Below are 18,567 nucleotides of genomic sequence, written 5' to 3'. Positions count from 1 at the left end.
TAATTTTTGTATGTCTGGGAAAATTTTTATCTCTCCTTCTATTTTGAATGACAGCCTTGCTGGATAAAGAATTATTGGCTGCATATTTTTCTGATTCAGCACATTGAATATATCCTGCCACTCCTTTCTGGCCTGCCAAGTTTCTGTGGATAGGTCTGCTGAACCTTATCTGTCTTCCCTTGTATGTTAGGGACTTTTTTTTCCCTTGCTGCTTTCATGATTCTCTCCTTGCCTGAGTATTTTGTGAATTTGACTATGATATGCCTTGTTGATGGTTGGTTTTTGTTGAATCTAATGGGAGTCCTCTGTGCTTCCTGGATTTTGATGTCTGTGTCTTTCCCCAGGTTAGGAAAGTTTTCCACTATGATTTGCTCACATAACCCTTTTATCCCTTTTTTTCTCTCTTCATCTTCTGGGACTTCTATGATTCTGACGTTCCTTTTTAATGAGTTGCTGATTTCTCTGATTCTTAAATTGGGCTCTTTTGCCTTAGTCTACCTCTTTTTTTTTCTGCTTCATTATTCTCCATAAATTTGTCCTCTATATCACTGATTCTCTATTCTGCCTCATCTATCCTTGCCACTGCCAAATCCATTAGAGATTGCAGCTCAGTTATAACATTTTTTATTTCATCCCAACTAACTTTTACTTCTTTTATCTCCACACAAAGGGATTCTAAACTATTTTCAACCCCAGCTAATATTATTATTATCATGATTCTGAATTCTGGTTAAGACATCTTGCTTGTATCTATGTTGATTAAGTCCCTGGCTGTTGTTTCTTCCTGCTTTTTCTTTTGAGGTGAATTTCTTCGTTTCATCATTTTGAAGAAGAAAAGGAATTAATAAGGTAAAAAAATTAAAATTAAAAAATTAAAAACAACACACACACACACACACACAAATCAAATAAATGATGCTAGATCCTAGGTGTGTTTTGGTCTAGGTGTTGAAAGGAGGTTGATAGATTAGAGAAAAAAGGGAAAAAGAAAAAAAAAAGGAAAACGTTTGAAACTGTGAAAAAAAATGATTACAATGAAATAGAATAAAATGAAACGATGGAAGTAAAATAGAATTTGAAAAATTTACAAAAAAGTAAAAAATATACTAGAAAAAAATTTTAAATATTTTAATAAAAATTGAAAATAAAAATAAATTTTTTCTCTTTCTATATTCAAGGAAACGAAAAAGAAAAAAAAAGAAAATTGAATACATGGACCAGTGAACAGACTGAAATACGATTGAAATTACATTGTTTACTCCTAGAAGTTAAACTATGAAGCACTTTAGAGTCTGTAAACTAAGCAGGCGGAGAGACTTGTGGTGTTCCTGAAGAGCGAGGTTGGCCCAGTGGGTGGGGTTAGTGTAACGGCTCAGTTCTCCACTAGATGGCGCTGCTTAGCTTACTGGGGCGGATTGTTGCGGTGCTTGTAGGCGCATAGGCGCGTGCGCGGGAGCGGTCAAAATGGCGTCACCCAACTGCCCCGTCTCTAGTATCTGAACTCCGTTCTCCCCGACCAGCAATCGCACACCTGTCCTTTGTCTCTGGCTTTTGTCCACTCCCCGCGTTTACACTGTCCGTGACCAAGCCATCAGGTTGCCAGGCGGCACCTCCCTCGTGAGTTTTATCCCAGATGCGGCTGTGTTTCCTGGCCCCTCACTTCTGAGAGACTGCGGTTTTGACCCTTTCTGCCCCTCTGTAGGAGGGTGTCAACAAGCAATGGCCAGTGCCGGCTGCACCCAGGAACATTTATGGGACTGTGCTGCTGCTGATGCCCAGAGACTGAGGCTGGGTGCCAGCCCGCCCCAGAAAAAGTTCACGCAGTTGTGTAGCAGCAGTGTTTCAGGAATTGTGGAAAATCACAACATGCATTTGGCACCAGGCTTCACCCTTAAGGAACTTGTTCCAGCACCAGCGAATGCTGTTGTTCTTTGCGGTCAGCTGAGACCTCTGGAATCGCAGAGGTGGCCACACGGACTCTACCAAATGTCCTCCCAGCAGGGGAACCACTTCTCCCCGTGTGGCCCGAGAACTTCCCGGACCCCACTCTGCTCCTGGGAATTCGCCCTTCCCACCAGAGCACCACCAGGTATTGAGCTGAGGAGTTTCAGACTCTGCACTCCCCCTGTTTACAGTCTTAATGAAATTTAAACCCTCTCCTTTCTCCTTTCTCCCTTTTTTGTTCAGTTTCTGTGGCTGTTTCCACTCTTCCACTTTCTCTCCAGCTGCTTTTGGGGGGGGGGGTGCTTTTCCCGTTCTCTCCCCACGGCCCCCCCCCCCCCGCAGTCTCTGTTCTTGCTCTGCAAGCATAAACAGCTCCCCGCCCTCTGCAGCTTCTCTCTCCCCCAGTTAACCTCGCTGTGCTGCGTACCTGTTGAGTTCTGTGGTGAATGTTGTGCAGATTGTTGTGTTAATCCTCAAATCTGTTTTCTAGCTGTGCAGGATGTTTTAGTGTTGATCTGGCTGTATTTCATGAATGTGAGACACAAAAAAAACTTCCATTCTGTTCCACCATCTTGGCGCCTCCCTTGGGAAGGTCTTTTGATGAGCTCTTACAGATGGGATTATACAGGCACACTTGTGTATGTGTATGTTAGGGCTAATTTGGTAAACACACACATTTAAATAAACCAGAGTTTATGTAACTATGTTTTAACTTAAAACACCACCACCACCAACATGTCATAAGGTGCAAGTGTTCTGGGCCCTTCTTGATCAGGCAATAAAAAGAACCAGTCAACAGGAAAGAACCTGGTTTACAGTAGAGCTCCCCTTGATCCTGGCATGTTGCATTTTCAGCATCCAAACAGACAGACTTGAAATCAGTTTCCTATCAGGAGAGAAAGTATTACCCTCTCTCATACCTGGCTGAAATTCCTTTACTGACCAGTGTGCATGGCTTCCCCTATTGAATCACTGGATAGTGTTTGAGTACTCCTTGCTTACTTTGAACTCGCTGGATCCTTCAGTGGAGGGAGGATCCTTGGTCTACTTCCCTCAAGAAGTGGTTGCTATGTTGGATTGCACAGTAAAAGAAAGAAATGCCCAGAGACTCATAAGCCAGGTATCTCAGATTTCCTTTGTCACACATTTAATTGTCCAGTATCTGAAGCAAATGCATAACGGCCCCTTTGGAAAGAAGCCTGATACAGATAAATGTGATGGATTTATCTGACACATGGTTATTCCTTCCCTCTTCAACACAGAATGCTAGTATTCTAAGCTCTAGCATTCTGCAATAATGCCGGAGAGTTTACCCCTGAATTTCCTGCTATCTTTACCTTGTTAATAGTCCAAATGATGAAAATTTATTTACAAGCAGTAAATTCAAGACCTTGATACTCAAACTGTGGTCCAGGCACCAGCAGGATCAGCATGTCCTGGTAAGTTATTAGAAATGCAGGGTCTTAGGTCTATTGAATTGGAATCTTAATAAGCTCCCCAAAGGTTAGAGAATTTTGACAGGTACTCTCTGTTCCAATCTATGTATCAAATGCCCCCATGGTCAATTTAGGGCATTTGAAAGTTCCCACCAGAATCCTTTTAGATCAGCAGGAGACTCGCGTTACATTGCAATGTAAGATTCTGTCTCTAGCTCCAGTACAGAGCCAGCCAAGTAGTGGCCTGTACTGTAAAAATAGTGCTCAAAATTAAATACTAGCGAATGATATGTTCCTTTGGATGAATGTAATAGATAGTCTTTTGAGTATTTATTGAGCCCCTACTTAAATATTTAGTTCCTTTATGGTCTCACATGTTAATTACATTGTTCATCATAGTTCTTTTTTTTTTTTTTTTTTTTTTTTTTTGAGACAGAGAGAGACAGAGCATGAGCAGGGGAGGGGCAGAGAGAGGGGAAGACACAGAATCTGAAACAGGCTCCAGGCTCTGAGCTGTCAACATAGATCCTGACATGGGGCTCGAACTCACAAAGTGTGAGATCATGACCTGAGCTGAAGTCAGACATTAACCAACTGAGCCACCCAGGCGCCCCTACATTGTTCATCATAGTAATGCAAAGCACTGTGATGTACTTATTCTTGCAAGTTTTCTAAAATAAATGTTCAAAGGAAAAGGAGAGAAGGGTAATCACTTTTCTCAGTTTTGACAGGGAGAATCAAACCTCTTCTTTTTTTTTAATTTTTTTTTAATTTTATTTTTATTTAAAAAAAAATTTTTTTTAACGTTTATTTATTTTTCAGACAGAGAGAGACAGAGCGTGAACAGGGGAGGGGCAGAGAGAGAGGGAGACACAGAATCCGAAACAGGCTCCAGGCTCTGAGCTGTCAGCACAGAGCCCGACGCGGGGCTCGAACTCACAGACCGCGAGATCATGACCTGAGCCGAAGTCGGACACTTAACCGACTGAGCCACCCAGGCGCCCCAAACCTCTTCTTTTTAACTTGTATTTTTCCCTTACAATGTTCATCAGCTCAGGAAACCATCCTACTATCTTTAAGTCAGACTTCTAGGAACTCAGACCACTATCTCTAGTAACAAGCCAGGGAGCCAAGCAAGAATTCTGTAATAATCAGCCCCAAATGGCCAAGACTTGATTAGCAACTGACAGCTTTCCTAATATTTGTCCCTGCTTCCAATTTAGGACCAACCAGAGAAAGCCAAATATGCACCCCTAACCAATCACATAGGATGCTTTGCTTCTAGGTAGACTGTCTATAGCTCCCCCATGCCAATGGCCTCCAATCAAGGCACACCTGAAGCCTTCCACTATAAAGCTTTCCCACTTTTCTGTCTGCCTTTGAGTCTCTGACAAAACTCAAATGATGATGGCTGACTTCCTTGCTACAGCAAACTCTGAATAAATAGCCGTTGCTGTTGTCATTTACTTGGTCTTCCTTTATTTCCACACTAGAATTAAAACTTTGCACAATAAAAAGTTGAGGGGAAATGGATGAAATACAGACAAATATGCAAAAAAGTAATTAAAAATAATCCTAAGAGGGGCGCCTGGGTGGCTTGGTCGGTTAAGTGTCTGACTTCGGCTCAGGTCATGATCTCACGGTCCCTGAGTTCAAGCCCCGCGTCGGGCTCTGTGCTGACAGCTCAGAGCCTGGAGCCTGTTTCAGATTCTGTGTCTCCCTCTCTCTCTGCCCCTCCCCTGTTCATGCTCTGTCTCTCTCTGTCTCAAAAAATAAATAAATGTTAAAAAAAAAAAAAATCCTAAGATCCCTACCAGGGGTCAAGTTGTTCTAGAGAACTTCTAATTGGCCAGAACACTCTGGAACAGGCCTTTTTAATGTTGCTCTCTGGACCGGACTAGTGGAGCAGGCTCTTGGAACCTCCTGAGTCAGGCCAACCCAAGTGAGCTGAGGGCAGTGAGTGGCTGGAAGAATGAGAGAGATTGATGTAAGGTCCTGGGACAAACTTCAGGGGTAGGAAATAGACTGAATGTAGATAGGGTCTCTTGGGCAAAGGTTTACTTATCCTGTGAAGAGAGGGAGGACCCTGAACCCAAAGACAGCCTCTGCGAAGGGGAACAAAAACCATCAGGCCCATGGTTGTTGTCCTAGCTTCTCTTTTTGGAGGCTCCTTTGAGCATTTTAAATTCCTTTCAGATGTGTAACAAGCAGTCTACAGTTATAGGGAAGAGTTCAGTCCATACAGAGAATAGAAAAGAATAGAAGCTTGCTCAGTTGTGACAGGGTGAGCATGAGGGAACAGATTTCAGGAAAAGGTTAAGAGGAGCCAAGAATGCAATGGGAGAAAAAGAGAGGAGAAACAGCAAGCAGGGAGGGGATGAGAAAGCTGTTGGGGAGCTGGTTTTGACTGTTTAGCAATTTTGCCTAAGGCCCGTGTCTCTGAATAAAATAATAATAAAGATGGCAATAACCATGATGATAGTAATGAACTCTCATTTCCAAAACAAGGATACAGCAACTTTGCAAGGTTAACTAACTGACCCAGGTGTTTTCTAACCACTATGCTACATACTCAAGTCCAAAGGGATGACCATGCTGATTACCTTGGAAGTTTCTAGCATAAAATGCCTTGTGTAGGCAAATGGGATTCAGTGACCGATTCTTGATTCTCTAAAGCAGAGCAGTCAGTTCAAAGCCTTGTAGTTGTCTTACAGACAAGGAGGATATTGTCTGGAGAAAGACTGAGGTTTGCACACCAAGGGAACATTGGGAGGAATGGCTATTGTCAAGCCACAGAAGATCCTATTACCCTCTTGGCCCTGAACAGTTGGATATGTTCCTCTCGTCTTAGGACAACCTTGTGAGGCCTCTCCGTGACTCATCCCTGAACCAAGAATATCTGCCATAAATGCCTGATTCTGCCTGTATGGAGATTTCTCTTCCTTCAAGATTTGTAAGGTTAGTGGCACCATGTTTTACATTGATACAATGAAAAATAGTTGTTGCCAGTTGTTGCCAGGTGAACTATGTGTGGTTTCTTTCCTGATTGGATGGGGGCCACCAAATGTGGGGCAAGGTCAGGTGGAAGCAGGTAGCCTGAGGGGTGAAAGAACACCTGAGGCAAAACAAAGGTGGTAGACATTTATTGAATACACCTCAAGGGAGAAGCAGGAGGAAGAGCAGGGGAGATATTGCTTGCAAGAGGTGGGGGGTGGGGAGGAATGTATCTAAACCGGGAAGGGGAGCATGTATGGACTTTCCCTTTTTGGCAACTGTGCCTATGTGTAAGTAGCCCATTGGTCAGTTAGGGCCTATGGATATTTTGAAGTGGGTCATCTTATGGGCCTGTCTGCATTCAGCCAGAGGGTTACTGCAGGCCCTTTTACCTTGATCAAGTTTCCATTGCTCAAGCCTGAGCCTGAAAGGGGCCTCTAGGCTGCAGAGACTTGAGGTCCTGGGGCTTAAACCCAGGCAGACCTGAAGAAGTCTTGGAAGGTTCTTGGTCTTGTCATGAAAAATAACCCAAAGACAGAGATGCAACACAGCGGATGAGCGACACAAGCAGGAAAGTTTATTAAAGCAAAAAGTACACTCGAGATATGAGAGCAAGAGCGAATTTGAGAGAGCACTGTGTCCCTGGGGTTTGGGATTCTATCTTTTGTCAGCAGTTGTTAACTAGGGCATAGAATATTCATTACTTGGGGCTGGAAGCAGGGCTTCCCACTCTTTCTTCCTAATTGGGTCAGGGGTTTCCTGTCTTGGCATCCTCCATCTTGGGCCTGTTGGGTTTGGTCCCCCTTCGTATGGAATGCCTCCAGGACAGGCCTCTGACTTTCTTGGATCTGACCATGACTTCCTCCTTGCTGGCCTCCAGGTATCCTGTTAGAATCTAACTACTGCCTACTCTAACACAATGAATCATAAGCTTACAGATAAGCTTACAGATTTCTTAGAAACTTCATGATCTTGGACAAATGAAAACATTAAAAAATAGTGGGCACAAGAACAGGCGTGTGGACAGAGTCGAAATCTTGCTAAACAGAATTGGTCCACTTTTGGGGGTTGCATGAATCAGTGCTTTTTTCCAGTGTTCCCAGCTATGATTATATTTGCAGTAAGAAATAAGTACAAGATCTTTCTTAAATAATTTTTTTGTTCCTGTTTACTAGCTTATATAAACAAGGTTTCTAAAAAGTGAAAATCCTTTTTAAAAAGTTGTATTATTTTCATACCGAAGATGTAGGTAAATCTTCCTTTAAGGAAGGATTAAACTCTTTCTCCCCAACACCCCTTTTCCCGACATGCTCCTACCCCTAAGCCTTTGAGAGAGAGGAATCGATCCCAAAAATACTTAAGGTTTTTAGAAAGGACAAAACCATGATAAATCTTTTTTCACCTTCCCCAGATTTTATCACAATATTAAATGAAAGGAGTGTATTATAATCTGTCCATCAGACACCCTCTATAGGAGTCTCTTACTTCTCAGGTGGGTCTACCATGTGCCCAAATATCTGAGATTCTTATATCTGCATCCTTTCTGTGGCTCCAGATGCACAGGGATGCACTGTCTCAGGAGAGTATCAAGATGAAAGACAAGACAGCCTGGTGGTGGCTCTACTCGAAAGGAACTTTTTTAGAGGGTTGACAGGACATGAAGAAATTCTCATTTTATGGAAGAATATCTTGGATTTTTGCTCTGGTCAAAGTTCTTAGTGCTTTGGGATGTTGGCTTTACTGTGTGCTTCTATAAGATGAGAGGTAGAGAAAGAGCCCACAGGATGAGGCTCCATAGCTCAGGGGTTAGAGCACTGGTCTTGTAAACCAGGGGTCGCGAGTTCAAATCTCGCTGGGGCCTGTGGTCCTTTTTTCCTCCGAAAAAACCTCACTTCCAGACGCCTCAGAAGATATAGGAGGGCAGGACCCGGCAGAACCGAGGACGGTGGGTTCTAAAGCCTCAGAATCTCCCAGGTCCTCCGCACCTACTGAGACGTTGAGGCAATGCCCGATACTTTCCCTGCTTCTGTCTGGTGATTATAGCAGCTGATAAAGGAGTGTTGTGAGGCTTACGCTTTCTGGGTAAACAAACACGGATTCCTTCCAACAGAAGGCACTCGAGTGATACGATTCTGGATACGCTTAGTGACGGGAATGAGCCTTGAGGCAGAGTTAAAAGGCTTTTGTAGGCTGGCTCGTTGGTCTAGGGGTATGATTCTCGCTTAGGGTGCGAGAGGTCCCGGGTTCAAATCCCGGACGAGCCCAGTTTTGCTTCCTTCAACTTGTTTACGTTTCTGTCGCTGCATTTTGTCCTCTCCTCTGCTTAAAATGATGCAACCGAAGGCTCCCTACGCGATGTGAAATAGCAAAGTAGAGACAGCTCCAAGCTAGCTTTTGGAATTCTGTCCCACGACGTGTTTCCTCACTCCCCTGGGCCGACAGGCCGGCGGGCAGGTCCAAGAGCAGGTCATTCTTTGGCCTCTGAGTGCCTCCATTGTGAAATGGAAATGGTAATGCATTCCCTTCCCCTGCCTGACTCCAGGGACTCATTCAGTCACATAAAACAGTGTACGGGAAATTTCTTGCAAACTTTATATGGTGCCACATATACCGAGCTGTTTTCTTTCCTGAGAGGGAACTGGGGGCTGATGCATGCTAACATTGTCATCGTTTTAAAAATGTACAATGTGTTATCCTTTACAAGGGTTTTTATGTGTTGTCACATAGCGTTGTCTCTTTTTTCCTTTTCCTCCCTCCCTCCCTTTCTCTCTCTCTCTCTTTTTTTCTCCTCCTTCTCAGTCATTCTGTTCTGGCCACACTGGCCCTCTGTTCCTCAAATACATGGCCCTGGTTTCCTGTTCTGAGCTTTACTTTCTGTTTTCTTCTCCTGGAATATTATTTCCTCAGATATTTGTATGACTTCCTCTTTAATTCCTTCTGTGCTCAAATGTCACCTCTTTAGAGACATCTTCCTTGATCACCCTTTCCAAAATAGCCCCCAATTGTCACTATTCCCTACATTATTTTTTTCCTCACAGCACTTATAATTATTTGACATGATTACACACATTTGTTTGTTTCTTTTGTCTTGTCTTTCCCCCCTATTAGGATACAAATTCCAGATATAAAGGCCTAAAGTTTTATTATGCTTGTGGCTGTGCCCTAAGCACTTAGCACTGTATACGATACATAGTAGGTGAAGAATGGATGAATGAATGAATGGATGAATGAATGTTACCATATTCCTGTACATACTTGCTGGCTTCCAGAAGCCACAATTAAACAGCATTTATTTCTGGCTTCTGTAGACTCATATTAAAGTCTTCCCAAAGGGTAGGAACCATGGCAATGAGCTTACATTAAAAATGGAAAGCCTAAACTGATCTTGATCTTTCCACTTGGGCCCAAGTACCCAATTCAGGCTTCTCCTCAGAAAGAAACTACCTAACTGCTTATCTGCAGACACCAGAATTACAAATACCTGTATTGATAATAACAAGACTATCATATAGACTTTTTCACTTCATGTAGCTTTCTGTAGACAATGTTTGATCTTTTATTATTTAATCTGTAGTGGAATTTCAACCCAGATGGGAGAAAAGAAAGGGTAGTCTTAAGTGTGGCAAAATATGTATTTAAGTAATGAAAATACTTAACATTTTTTTGACTGCCAGACTCTGTGCTAAGCACCTTTATATGTATGAACTAATTTTCATAACACTTCCATGACGTGTACAGTATTACCTGTATTTTACATATGAGGAAATTGAGGCATACAGAAGATAAGCCACCTGCCTGACACCACACAGCTAGTAACGTGAGAAATGGAGCTCTGGTAGTCTAACTGCAGAGTCCACTGTCCTCAGCATCCTCCCCAAACCCTCACATTGCCTTCCTTATAGGACATTTGCTTTCTGCTTGATGATGTCTTACCATGGTTCAACACTGTTTTGTAATTGTATGGCTTACTTTTCCAGTTTGGTCAGTGGGCTTCCCTTGTAACAGGCAGGCATTATGTTTTACTCATCTTTCCTGCACCCCTCAATAGAACAGTGCCAAAAACAAGTGATCAAAATATGCTCTTTGATTGAGTGAAGAAAGGCAAAGCAAAGGTTATAGGTATATGATATTAAAGTACTAGTACATGGGTTCAAAGGCATCATTATAATCTTATGATGGCATCGTTTTTCACTAATAAGAACTTTGAGTTTTGAAAGAGTAAAAAATATGAAGTTACAAAACAACATATACCCATATTCCCACTAACTGGAGAAAGAGGTTGGGGCTCGAAAGGAAGGCGAAGAGATTCAGTGCTCTTATGTGGCCACACCGATGCAAACACTGCTGTCTGTTACAAATTAGCTCAAAAGCATATGGCAGCGGTGGGATTCGAACCCACGCCCCCGAAGAGACTGGAGCCTTAATCCAGCGCCTTAGACCGCTCGGCCACGCTACCTGCTGGTGGAGTGCAAGCACGCGTATTCTCTACCCTTCGATCTCTTCCCGGCTCCCCGCCCTCCACCTTCCGCCCTGTGGTTCGTAGTTTTGTCGTTTCCCCGGGTTCTTCGTATCTCTTTTTTTGCCCATTCCTTCCTGGTTTGTTTTGCTTTCTTTCGTCTTTTAAGCCGCAGTATTTGAGACTGGTGGAAAGAGCTGTAACACACGTCCTGTCCCGAGAGACAGGACCACCTCTGTTAGGTTTAGACGTTCGAAGCACCTGCCCTGGGCCAGGCGCAAGCTGGTCACCAGGAAGAGTCAGGGCCCTCTCCTGTCTCACGGCTTCCCTTCCCACCCAGGGAGGGCGTCACAAGGCAGGAGCTGTCTCTCCACGAAGGATACTGAGTTTGGGGTCGTCCGGCTGCAGGGCACCCGGACGCGGCTGGCGGAGACACCACGAGAAAGCTTTCCGGAAAGCACGCTCCGTGGAGTGTGAGGCAGGGCGGGAGATGTTGGAGCGCAGGAATGGTCTGCAGAGTGCCTAGTCCGAAAGGAGCCTCCCCGTTGCCCAGCTCTCCCGCCAACCGCGGGCAGCCCTCCCCACGCCCCCGGGGTCGCCCCGCAGCCCGTGACCGTCCTGGATGCGATGGCCTCCCACCATTCCTGTATAGCATCTTTGGCTCATTCGGAAGCCAAAACGTGACGAAATATTCTCGTTGATGCCTGGGCTTTTTTTCCGAAAAAGATCTGTAGTCGAGGGGCATCGCCTTCCGGAATTTGGGCGAGAGAAACTGCAGTGATCACTTTATCCACCAGGCGTCACCCCGTGCCCACAATTGTAAAGAGGGGACTTTCGGGCCAACTGTCTACGTGGCTAAAATTTTCTTTACTAAACTTTAAAAATGAGAGGGTGGTTCTGTGTGGCTCGTTGGTCTAGGGGTATGATTCTCGCTTAGGGTGCGAGAGGTCCCGGGTTCAAATCCCGGACGAGCCCTGTTTTTCTTCTGTCTGTTGTCTTCCACCCCCAGTAGACCTTCAGCTTTCTTGGTGTTTAAACACCTTCCCACTGAAGGGAGCACCTTCTGTCTGTTGTCTTCCACCCCCAGTAGACCTTCAGCTTTCTTGGTGTTTAAACACCTTCCCACTGAAGGGAGCACCTTCTGTAGCTAAAGTCACTGGATGAAAACCATTGTATACTCTACTACTTCAGGTTTATATACTTAATCCTCAGGCAAATGTTCTTTGTGTTATTAAATCTGGATAAATACCAGATGTTATTACATATCATTTATATGGTCTTTGACAAAAATCACTATTTCTAAAATTGACCAGCATTTCACTTTTGCAGTTTTTTGTTGTTATCCAAAAATTGTTCATTCAGGACTGGGAGAGTTGTATTTTCTCTCAATCATTTTGCATAACCCTCAATTTTCCTCCACTGCAATCATGGGGGCCCTTCTTTGGGTACTGGGACCACAAAGGGTCAGCAAATGCAGCAAGATGTCTTGTCACATAAAGCCTGGGGTCCGTTCTTCCTTCGAGCCTAACATTCCAGGGACTTGGGCTATGTGCCTCTGGGGGTGGGGGAGTCTCAAGCATGGTAGCACCTTGGGAATGAACTTCTAAGCAGGATGCTCAAGCCTGCCAGCTTATTAGTCTCACCTGTGAAGCTTTTTACCATTCACTGGTTTGGGGTCCAACCCATTAAATTGGATTTTGTGAGGATAGGGCCTTGGCATGGCTATTTGTTAAAAGCTCCTCAGCTATAATTAAGGTTGGCCTAGGAACTACAGCAGCTGTGCAGTTGCTCCACAGGCCACAACTGGAGACTCTACCCAGTACCCCCAGTAACTCTACGGATCCTGTATCCCATCCACCCTCCTCAGAATCACTGCCTCCCAGCTGGGACTTCATCTTCCCTGGATAAGGGTAGTTCTGGGAGCAACCACATGCCAAATTTAGTTTCTCTGTGACCCTCCTTACTTCCCCAGGCCACAGAAACAGACTGTGCTAAGAACAGGAAACTCCAAAAGATAAGAGACGGCCCAGTAGTTCAGCCTGCTTGGTTTGAAGGGGACAGGTGGATAGGTGCATGGCTCTCATTCCTCACACAGGGTCGAGACCCTAGCTAACATCAAGCCTTCACCTGCACTCCCTGCCTGCTGGGTGTTTGGTGCTTACGTCCCCCTCAGGCAGATGTGCCCTGACTCACCTGATGAACAAGAGCTAGAAACCACAGGTATTTTTCACCTCACTCTTAGCTATACTGCTGAGTATTTAACTTCTGGTACCTCTTCAACATTTGGAAGAACTGCAAAATAATGTTGGAACCAACCCAAGATTATTTAGCATTCTCACATTCAATCCTTTAACAAATGATGTTGGCTGCACAGTTAGAACATTTCCAGAATCCAAACACTTCTCACCACCTCCACCACCACCACTGTCACATAAGCTGCCACCATTTCTGCCTGTGCTGTTGCAATGGCCCCTTCGCGGGTCTCTCTGGTTGGTCCTTGTGCCCCTTCAGTCCATTCTCAACAGAGCAGACAGAATACTCTTGTTGAAACCTAGGTCAGAGGTGGTCATTGCTTTGCTTAAAACCCTCTGTGCATCTCCATTTCATTCAGCATTAAGTCAAACCTCCTTGCCATGGCTTAAAAAAATCTCTACATGACTTTGCTGCTTCTTGAACTCCCTTCACTTCACTGACCTCATCTCCTACAGCTCACTCCCTTTGGTGGCTGCATTCCAACTACATTAGCCTTCTGAGCACCTCAGAAATTCCTGCCTCAGTGCCTTTGCACATGCCCTTCTCTCTGTCTTGAATCTTATCTTCCTCCTGCCTGTGTAGCTCAGTTCCTCCCTGCTTTTGAGATCCCTATTCAGATGTTACCTATCAGAGAGGACTTCTCTGACCACCCACGTGAAATAGCATACACCCCCTTTGCTCTCTGTCCCCCCTTCTCTAATTTTGCACACCCCCTTTGCACATGCCACATGATTTTGGCTGCTGCTGCTGTTGCTTTTTTTAATTCTCCTCCCACCCCCCACCACTAGACTGCAAGCTCCAGGAGAACAGGTTTGGGGTTTTTTTTGTTTTTTGTTTTCTTTTTCTTTTTCTCTTTCTTTCTTTCTTTCTTTCTTTTTTACTGCTGAAGTCTCAGAGGCTAGAACAGTTTTTAGCACCTAATAGATACTCAATAAATATTTGGTTAATGAGTTGCAAGAATTACTTTAAATCACAAAGTTATACAGGCTTTTAAAGAATGCCAGATCCTGTTGCACCAGGGGAGACAGGAGCATGGAGGTTCTGGGGACTTGAATAGAGAGAGCACTCTTCCAGTGTGAGGGATGGGTCATCATTGGGGCATGCCTGGAAAATATTCTGTGGCAGCCCCCCTTTTAGGCCATGATATGGCCCTGTCAATATTTTGAAGAAGTGTTGAAAGGTTCTTTTTGGTGGGGATAGGGGTGAACAGCACAGGCACTGCCCTAGATTTGTGTTTTATTAATTTTGAGAGAGAGAGAGAGCATGCACATGCTCACACAAGTGGGGAGGGGCAGAGAGAGAGAGGGAGAGAGAATCCCAAGCAGGCTCCACACTGTCAGCACAGAGCCCAATGTGGGGCTTCATCCCACAAACTGTGGGATCATGACCTGAGCTGAAATCAAGAGTTGGATGCTTAATCAGCTGAGCCACCCAGGCACCCCAGAACTAGATTTGTGTTTTAAAAAGATTACTTGGTGGGGGAGGGGGAAGTACCTGGGTGGGTCAGTCGGTTAAGTGTCCAACTTTGTCTCAGGTCATAATCTCACAGTTTGTGACTTCGAGCCCTGCTTTGGCCTCTGTGGTCACAGATAGAGCCTGGAGTCTGCTCCAGATTCTGTGTCTCCCTCTCTGTCCTTTCCCTGTTTGTGTTCTGTCTCTCTCTCTCTCTTGCTTTTTCAAGGATAAATAAACGTTGAAAAAAAATTTTTTTTTAATTAAAAAATTACTGTGGTAGTAAGGTTGACAAAAAGCCACTGGGAGCTCCATTTCTGTGTCTAATAGGCCTAGAGCCCTGCATCAGGAAATGTTATGGCTGGATGTCTTTTGCCAACTCTAAAATTATTAGTTGTTTTCACCTCCTGCTTGTTTTCACCTCGTGCATTCCACCAACTCTGCCAGTTCCCAACCACTTTTAAAGAATGTTGGTGAGAACCACAGAATTAAGCTCAGGGCCACAGAGCTAGTTAGTGGCAGAGCCAGTGTCAAGACAGGAATCCAGCTTTCAGGACTCCCAGGCCGCTGCTCATTCTGCCCTGGCTGGGTGCTTCTGAAAGGGGAGACGGTTTGTTTGCTTGTTTAATGAATCTGGATTCTTTGGGGCCTTGCTGATTATTTGGGCTCGGGGGACAATCATTCATATTCTTTAAGGGCATCTTACTGATTTTCAGGGGAGCTGGAACTGGCCCAGAGAGGAGGGCAGAGACAGGAGTGGTATGAAGGATCTGAATGTCCTTCGAGGTGCTGTGGGGAAGGCTGGGTTAATGGTCTTTCCTCAATGAGGGTGCAGAGGAAGCTGCTGGGGCTCAGTCCAGGGACACACATGAGAAGCCAGATATGCTAAGATCAAAGCATTTTCAGAAGTAGAAATCTAAGGGACAGAGGGCCTACCAAGTAGCTGTTAGAAAGACATGTTTATGCAGCTTCCCTCCACCTGGCCTCCCCTGGGTTATGGCCTGCTGGCAGTCATTTCAGGGACACACATAAAGTTACCAAGAAAAAAAAAAAAAAGGCTTACTTTGCCCCCAAGGGAGAACAGGATCTCCCATGTTCACAGCTTGAGACTTTTAAGTGTAAGGCTGAGATTGATAGCCTCTGATCTGAGTCTGAACATGTCCTGCCCAAGTCAGGAGCTGCTTGTTCTTGGACACATGCAAGCTCTAGGCTGATGGTCTCACCTGGACAAAGAGACAGGTGAGGTGGTGGGAGGGCAGGTTGGCAGCTGGCCAGAGACTTAGAAAGGTATTGCGTGAATCCACTAGTTAACAGTGTGTTTAGGGAATAGCTCTCCAGTTGCCAAAGGTAGCTGATGACCCCACCAGAATAATGGTGCTTCATTCCCCCCCCCTTTTTTTGGCCAATACTTAGTTTTCTTGATTTAGTGTGTGTTCTTTTGACCAAAATGTCAATTTCCTAAGCCATTTCACAGGGCTCCTCCACCTCTACCACATTCCTGAATCAGAGCCCCACCTCCCCACTTCCGGGCCTGGTAGCCAGGCTCCATCTCCGTTTCCCCACTGCTTACCTTGACTCCAGGCCAGGGGGCGGAGACCACATCTCTACCCTCCCTGTGTGTGTGGGGAGGAGAATAGAATTGGTTGCCAGAAATTTGTCGCCTTAAGAGAATAGGAATTGTGTCATTTCAGTTTAGCTCAGAAACTTAGTTTGTGATAGCAGAAAGGAACCTCAGAGTCAAACTCTTCCTTTGTTACCACGTCCGTTTTAGAAATATAGACTCAGACTTGCGAAGGAACACAACTTGCCCAAGATCGCCTAGCTAGTTCATGGCAGAGGGAGAACAAGACCTGAAGTCTTTTACTTTTTCATCTGTTGGCCAACAAAAGACAAAGCAGCAACTGCAGAATAAATGTATGCGCTGATTTGGGGTCTTGGGGATTGCCACCTGGAAGGCGCAGAGTGGAAGAAAAGTGTGCCCCGCAGAGACAATGGAGGTCAGGGTATTTCAAGAGGAAAGAGAATTTACATGAGTTGTTTTCAATGAGGTGTGATTGGTGCTAGCTGCAAAAGTGCTGAGCTGTTAGAATGCTACTGGAGAGTCACATGCAAAGGTTGCAGAAGAGTTTTTCCGGCCTTCTGGCCAAAGTGTATGGATGTTTTCCAGGATGTTGTTTGTACAGTGCTGAGGTTTGGGTTTCATCGGAGTGAGGACGTGCTTCAGACTCACTTCCCCAAAGGCTCCCAGCTCCATTTTATGGCCCCTTAGCGTGTCTGACTCCATTTTACGAATTTTCTTTCACATATCCACTCTGCAAACAACTTTTGATCTCTTGTGAAGTACCAGGCAGTGTGCTAGAGCAAACAGGTCCCTTTTCCTGGCTCTCCAGAAGCCCACATGTGGGAAAGAAGGCCAAATAAACCCTTTGCTGCTCCACACAGCAATCACTAAGCCAAATTATGTACAGGGAGTGTGGAGACAGGCTTCTTATGGAGATGCAAGGAGGAGATGGAGGTGGTTAATTGAAAGAAGGCTTCCTGGAGGAGTTGGTAAGGCCCCATGCCCTTTGCCCTGCACTTAGAGATATTTCCTGACACCAGGGCTTTACTTTGGTTGCATGAAAGTTTGTGGGAACCAGCACAAATTTCCTCACCAGCAAGGCCCACTTCCAAGGTTGGAAAGAAACCCATCATCTGACTGTTCACACCAGGATAGGAGGTGAAAATGGTTTGGGAGGGTTCTTTGGTGAAAATGAATAGGGGGGAAAGAAATCAGATCCCAATTTAGAAGTGCTTCCAACCTTTCAGTCTTTAGGGAGGTGCTAAAAGGTGGCATCTGGGTGATAGAAAAGTGGGCACAAAGAAGATTAGAGAATGACGTGGGGGTGGGGGGGGAGGAGTGCACCCTGTGCCCTAAGTGACCTTACTGAATCCAAGCCATTCCCAGCTTCTCACTGCGCCAGTGCTCTCCACCCCCCACCCCCCAGCCCTGCTTCCAGACCACAGGCATACTGTCACTTCTCCCACACTTATGCCTGGCCCCAGAAACTCTCTCCCTGGTGGAACCCAGATCATCCCAGCTCATGTCTATGATCCCTGTGAAATGATCTCCAGATTTGCTGAAAGAACACAGGTAATTGAGGACAACAGCTAAGGAATACAGACCAATCCTTCCTCTTCCAAGGGTGTGGTGCATTTGGGGGCAGGCCCTCCCAGTGTCCAAGGAGGGGGCCCTCTGAGGAGCTGCTTGAGTCATGTGACGTGAGGCACTTGCACAGGCTTTGTGGGATGGAAGCTCTGCAGCAGGGCAGGAATCCAGATGTGGTGTTTTCAGACTGAGGTGTCAGGTACTCTGTATTGTTTTTTTTTGTTTTTTGTTTTTTTTTTTCGACGTTTTTTATTTATTTTTGGGACAGAGAGAGACAGAGCATGAACGGGGGAGGGGCAGAGAGAGAGGGAGACACAGAATCGGAAACAGGCTCCAGGCTCTGGGCCAGAGCCTGACGCGGGGCTCGAACTCACGGACCGCGAGATCGTGACCTGGCTGAAGTCGGACGCTTAACCGACTGCGCCATCCAGGCGCCCAGGTACTCTGTATTGTAATGTAAAAGTCAGTTCTATCCTGGGATTGCAAGTCTTTAGAAAGTATTATGCTGCTTACCAATTTGGGGCTCATCTATTGTGGTGACCCTTAAATTTCAGTGTGCATTATAATCACCAGAGATGGCCTACTGATTACAAATGCAGATTCCAGGGCCTTACCTCCAGAGACTTGGATTCAGTAGGTCCAGGGTAAGGCCCAGGTTTCTGTAGTTTTAGTTAGTAGCCAAGAAAGGGACGCTTTCACTTAGAAACCACCTCCATTCACTATATATATTTATACATTTTTTTCTTAATGTTTATTTATTTTGAGAGAGAGAGAGAGAAAATGCCAGCATGGGGAGAGACAGAGAGAGAAGAGAGAGAGAGAGAATCCCAAGCAACCCCCACACTGTTGGCACAGAGCCCAGTGCAGGGCTCAGTCTCACTGAC

General features: G+C 45.2%; 1 protein-coding gene and 4 non-coding genes across 5 annotated transcripts in view; 4 read left to right on the top strand and 1 right to left on the bottom strand.

The window, feature by feature from the left end:
• The first annotated feature begins 1,638 nt into the window (after positions 1-1,638).
• RNASE9 (ribonuclease A family member 9 (inactive)) overlaps positions 1,639-18,567 on the top strand; it is a 55,120-nt gene continuing 38,191 nt past the window's right edge. The window contains exons 1-2 of the mRNA XM_053889232.1: positions 1,639-2,089; positions 6,232-6,338. The gene's annotated coding sequence lies outside the window, so the exon portion shown is untranslated. The remainder of the gene's footprint in view (positions 2,090-6,231; positions 6,339-18,567) is intronic.
• Positions 8,163-8,235, top strand: TRNAT-UGU (transfer RNA threonine (anticodon UGU)). Its single transcript has one exon. It is a non-coding gene; the product is annotated as a tRNA-Thr (tRNA).
• TRNAP-AGG (transfer RNA proline (anticodon AGG)) lies at positions 8,567-8,638 on the top strand. Its single transcript has one exon. It is a non-coding gene; the product is annotated as a tRNA-Pro (tRNA).
• TRNAL-AAG (transfer RNA leucine (anticodon AAG)) lies at positions 10,749-10,830 on the bottom strand. The gene has a single exon. It is a non-coding gene; the product is annotated as a tRNA-Leu (tRNA).
• On the top strand, positions 11,734-11,805 carry TRNAP-AGG (transfer RNA proline (anticodon AGG)). Its single transcript has one exon. It is a non-coding gene; the product is annotated as a tRNA-Pro (tRNA).

Source organism: Panthera pardus, unplaced genomic scaffold (genome assembly GCF_024362965.1).
Source record: "Panthera pardus isolate Hobbes unplaced genomic scaffold, ASM2436296v1 HiC_scaffold_24, whole genome shotgun sequence".
NCBI classification, from domain to species: Eukaryota; Metazoa; Chordata; class Mammalia; order Carnivora; family Felidae; genus Panthera; species Panthera pardus.
This window is presented reverse-complemented; position numbering and strand designations above follow the sequence as displayed.